Raw genomic sequence first — 6342 nt, 5'->3', positions numbered from 1 at the left:
AAAAAATTAAAGACCACGAGTCTGCTGTGCGAACAGTTTACGATTTCATCAACGCCACGGGTCGATTTGTAAAACGGTTTATCAACATGTTATCATTTAAACGAAGTCAATCCAAGACTGCCATTACCTATACAAAGCATTCATGTAGCATTACTGATTTTATCATAATTTAATAAAGCTCCATTATATTTATTTCAGATTTTTGAAAATTACACACCACGACTCCCTTTGCAGCATACTTTGTATGTGTACTACACTGCTGTGCGCACAGTTTAAGATTTCATCAACGCCACGGGTCGATTTGTAAAACAGTTTATCAACACGTTATCATTCAAACGAAGCCAATCAAAGACAGTCAGTACCTAAACAAAGCATTCATGTAGCACTGCTGATTTTATCATAATTTAATAAAGCTCCATTATATTTATTTCAGATTTTTGAAAATTAAAGACCACGCGAATCCCTTTGCAGCTTAGGCTACTGTGCGTGTGTATTCAACACCGCTGTGCGCACAGTTTAAGATTTCATCAACGCCACGGGTCGATTTGTAAAACGGTTTATCAATACGGTATCATTCAAATTAGACCAATCAAAGACTGTCATTACCTAAACAAAGCATTCATGTAGCATAACTGATTTTATCATATTTTTTATAAAACTCCGTTATATTTATTTCAGATTTTTGAAAATTAAAGACCACGAGTCCCTTTGCAGCATACTGTGCGTGTGTACAACACTGCTGTGTGTACAGTTTACAATTTCATCAACGCCACGGGTCGATTTGTAAAACAGTTTATCATTACGTTATCATTTAAACGGAGCCAATCAAAGACGGCCATTTCCTATACAAAGCATTCATGTAGCAAACTGATTTTAATATAAATTTATAAAGCTCCGTTATATTTATTTCAGATTTTTGAAAATTACACACCACGAGTCCCTTTGCAGCATACTTTGTATGTGTACTACACCGCTGTGCGCACAGTTTAAGATTTCATCAACGCCATGGGTCGATTTGTAAAACGGTTTATCAATGCGGTATCATTCAAATGAAGCCAATCAAAGACTGTCATTCCCTACAAAAAGCATTCATTTAGCATTACTGATTTTATCATAAATTTATAAAGCTCCGTTATATTTATTTCAGATTTTTGAAAATTACACACCACGAGTCCCTTTGCAGCATACTTTGTATGTGTACTACACTGCCGTGCGCACAGTTTAAGATTTCATCAACGCCACGGGTCGATTTGTAAAACAGTTTATCAACACGTTATCATTCAAACGAAGCCAATCAAAGACAGTCAGTACCTAAACAAAGCATTCATGTAGCACTGCTGATTTTATCATAATTTAATAAAGCTCCATTATATTTATTTCAGATTTTTGAAAATTAAAGACCACGCGAATCCCTTTGAAGCTTAGGCTACTGTGCGTGTGTATTCAACACCGCTGTGCGCACAGTTTAAGATTTCATCAACGCCACGGGTCGATTTGTAAAACGGTTTATCAATACGGTATCATTCAAATTAGACCAATCAAAGACTGTCATTACCTAAACAAAGCATTCATGTAGCATTACTGATTTTATCATATTTTTTATAAAACTCCGTTATATTTATTTCAGATTTTTGAAAATTAAAGACCACGAGTCCCTTTGCAGCATACTGTGCGTGTGTACAACACTGCTGTGTGTACAGTTTACAATTTCATCAACGCCACGGGTCGATTTGTAAAACAGTTTATTATTACGTTATCATTTAAACGGAGCCAATCAAAGACTGCCATTTCCTATACAAAGCATTCATGTAGCAAAACTGATTTTATCATATTTTTATAATGCTCCATTATATTTATTTCAGATTTTTGAAAATTACACACCACGAGTCCCTTTGCAGCATACTGTGCGTGTGTACAACACTGCTGTGCGTACAGTTTAAGATTTCATCAACGCCACGGGTCGATTTGTAAAACGGTTTATCAATACGATATCATTCAAATTAGACAAATCAAAGACTGTCATTACCTAAACAAAGCATTCATATAGCATTACTGATTTTATCATATTTTTATAATGCTCCATTATATTTATTGATGATTTTTGAAAATTACACACCACGAGTTCATTTGCAGCATACTGTGCCTGTGTACTGCACTGCTGTGCGTACATTTTACAATTTCATCAACGCCACGGGTCGATTTGTAAAACAGTTTATCAACACGTTATCATTCAAATTAGACCAATCAAAGACTGTCATTACCTAAACAAAGCATTCATGTAGCATTACTGATTTTATCATAATTTTATAAAGCTCCGTTATATTTATTTCAGATTTTTGAAAATTACACACCACGAGTTCATTTGCAGCATACTGTGCACATGTACTACACTGCTGTGCGTACATTTTACAATTTCATCAACGCCACGGGTCGATTTGTAAAACAATTGATCAACACGTTATCATTCAAATTAGACCAATCAAAGACGGTCATTACCTAAACAAAGCATTCATGTAGCATTACTGATTTTATCATAATTTTATAAAGCTCCATTATATTTATTTCAGTTCTTTTTTAAATTAAAGACCACGAGTCCCTTTGCAGCACACTGTGCGTGTGTACAACACCGCTATCGCACAGTTTAAGATTTCATCAACGCCACGGGTCGATTTGTAAAACGGTTTATCAATACGATAACAAAGGATTTATTTAGTATTACTGATTTTATCCCATTTGTATAATGCTCCATTCTGTTTATTTCTGATTTTTGAATATTGTATCATAAGAAAGTGGCATCTAGAGAAGGAAGGAACAAACAAAAATCGGTGAGAAATAAAAATGTGTGGCTCTTCCATACAATATCCTCTTTTTATATCAAGTTCTTCATTTAGTTAAAATTTAAATGGCCTGTCTTAGCTCCCTAAACTTAGTAAATGACCAAAATTAGGTTCAGAAAGTTTTGTTGGTGATAGTATTAAAACAATTGAATTAAAATTAAGGGGGGAATGAAGTAATGTTTTCACATACGACACAGAAACACTTTGGTTTGATAAAGCATAGAGGAAGGCTGTCCTTCATCTATGATGTAAGTGAGTAAGCCAGCACAGACCGGCTATCAAGGACTGCAAGGCACTCAACTGGACGAAACAGTTAAATAATTTCCCAATTCTTTTGTGCATGGTGATTTGCCCATTTGTACAGTTTGTGCACAGTTCTCCAGTTTCGACCAATAGAGGGCGCTGTTTTCCAATTATTATTTTCTATAATTAAAACAACTCGTACTTTGCAAGTTTTACCATTGACGACTTTCACATGTTATTCGGGACTACCATAAGTACATGTGGGGGAAAAATCAGGTAGTTGCTGATTTCTCTGTAAAAAATAATATATCTAGAGCGATAGTATGAATGTCACTAGTGAAGACACTCAATTTTGTCAAATAAGCAGACGATTTATTTTTGTTTGTCGTGATGGCCTAAAATTGACTGAAAAAAATTGTAGGCAACTGTTCCGTACTTTCTTTTAAATCTGATTGTCTTTATTATATTTTCATTACCAGGGTGTGATTAATCCTCTTTTTTCTCTTTTATTCCAATTAATAGATTTTATAACTAAGATAAAATTCATGAGAAAATTAACTTAGATAAAAACCACATGAAACACCCCAGATTGTGGGCTTTCAAAACCAAAGAAAATTAGTGTAAGAATGCCTCGCATTCGGATGCTTTCGCGCTCGCAAGCTTCACGCTTTGCACATTATTTTTATTTATTTTTTTATTAGTTTATTTTCGATGTCAACAACCTATCACACCCCTGCCCATACGGTGTTAATTTTTTTTTTCTTTTTTCTTTTTTAAATTTATTTATTAATTCTTTTTGTACTTTATGCCTCCGAAGAAGGTCCTGTTTGGATCGAAAGCTAAGGCCATTTATACCTTACTCATTATTTGTTTATTTTATTTATTTATTTATTTATTTATTTATTAATAGATTTTCTTGGTCAATTTCGGCAAATTAGCAGCCAATTTAACCATCAACAACCTGTTCTAATTCGCGCGAAATCGAAAGCTACTGAAAAGGGTAATTTCGTTTTTATGATTAGTCAAAAACTGTAATGCTGCGGGGACAGCGTCATTCAATTTAACAATTCAACAAAGCAGCATTGAAATTCGCAGACGCTTCTTCAAGCTTGTGTGTCTCGAAAAAGAATGACGATACGCTAAATTGATGTGCTAAAGGAATTTTAATAACTCGACTCAATACGAAATTGAAGGGCCGAATTCTAAATTTGAAACGCAGTCACAATTGGAGAGGCAAAACAGCTTTAATTCCAGCGCATGAAAGTTAATTCCACTGCTCATTTGCCAAATTTGACCGAGGAAACCTACATTTATTCATTGGGGGGGGGGGGCATGTATTGGAAACTGACCAAGACCTGATTTTGTATTGTGTGACAGAAATCTTGGCAGATGTTCAACTGCTAAGGTGTGAAGAGTGTTTGCCTTTACATTATAAAGGAAACAACTTTTAAACCAAGCGTGTCTTCAGTTTAGATATAAGTGAAGTTGTTTGTTTCATTACTTGAAATTGAATACATGAAAACCATTGCTCCCGGTCCATCACCAGCAATCTTTTTCTGCATTCGTGTAAGTTGTAGGACGACATAATCGAAGGACCATCAAAGGGCGGGTCCTTTTGATAAAAAGTTTTACAAATCGACCCGTGGCGTCGTAAACTGAAACTGTACACACAGCAGTGTTATACACACGCACAGTGTGCTGCAAAGGGACTCGTGGTCTGTAATTTTAAAAAATCTGAAATAAATATAACGGATCTTTATAAAAATATGATAAAATCAGTAATGCTACATGAATGCTTTGTTTGGGTAATGACAGTCTTGGATTGGCTTCGTTTGATCGATAACGTATTGATAAACCGTTTTACAAATCGACCCGTGGCGTTGATGAAATTGTAAACTGTACGCACAGCAGCGGTGTAAACAGGCAACTAGGCTGCAAAGGGACTCGTGGTGTGTACTTTTAAAAAATCTGAAATAAATAGAACGGAACTCTATAAAATTATGATAAAATCAGTAATGCTACATGAATGCTTTGTATAGGTAATGACAGTCTATGAATGGTCTAATTTGAATGATAACGTATTGATAAACCGTTTTACAAATCGACCCGTGGCGTTGATGAAATCGTTGACTGTACGCACAGCAGTGATGTACACCATAAAGTATGCTGCAAAGGGACGCGTGGTTTGTAATTTTCAAAAATCTGAAATAAATATAACGGAGCTTTATAAAATTATGATAAAATCAGTAATGCTACATGAATGCTTTGTTTAGGTAATGACAGTCTTTGATTGGTCTAATTTGAATGATAACGTACTGATAAACCGTTTTACAAATCGACCCGTGGCGTTGATGAAATCGTTGATTGTACGCACAGCAGTGATGTACACCATAAAGTATGCTGCAAAGGGACGCGTGGTGTGTAATTTTCAAAAATCTTAAATAAATATAATGGAACTTAATAAAATTATGATAAAATCAGTAATGCTACATGAATCCTTTGTTTAGGGAATGGCAGTCTTTGATTGGTTTAATTTGATTGATACCATATAGATAAACCGTTTTACAAATCGACCCGTGGCGTTGATGAAATTGTAAACTGTACGCACAGCAGTGTAGTACACACGCACAGTATGCTGCAAAGGGACTCGTGGAATGTAATTTTCATAAATCTGAAACAAATATAATGGAGAATTTTAAAATTATGATAAAATCAGTAATGCTACATGAATGCTTTTTTTAGGTAATGACAGTCTTTGATTGGTCTAATTTGAATTATACCGTATTGATAAACCGATTTACTTATCGACCCGTGGCGTTGATGACATCTTAAACTGTGCGCACAGCAGTGTAATACACGCGCACAGTATGCTGCAAAGGGACTCGTGGTGTGTAATTTTCAGAAATCTGAAATAAATATAACGGAGCTTTATAAAATAATAATAAAATCAGTAATGCTACATGAATGCTTTGTTTAGGTAATGACTGTCTTTGATTGGTCTAATTTGAATGATAACGTATTGATAAACCGTTTTACAAATCGACCCGTGGCGTTGATGAAATCTTAAACTGTGCGCACAGCGGTGAACGTTGTTTACACACGCACAGTAGCCTATGCTGCAAAGGGACTCGCGTGGTCTTTAATTTTTAAAAATCTCAAATAAATACAATGGAGCTTTATCAAACTATGATAAAATGAATTCATAAACTGTACGCACGGCAAAGTGACTTGCCACAGTATATGAAGCAATTTAGGGGGACTC

Source organism: Asterias amurensis, chromosome 11 (assembly GCF_032118995.1).
Source record: "Asterias amurensis chromosome 11, ASM3211899v1".
In the NCBI taxonomy this organism is placed as follows: Eukaryota; Metazoa; Echinodermata; class Asteroidea; order Forcipulatida; family Asteriidae; genus Asterias; species Asterias amurensis.
This window is presented reverse-complemented; position numbering follows the sequence as displayed.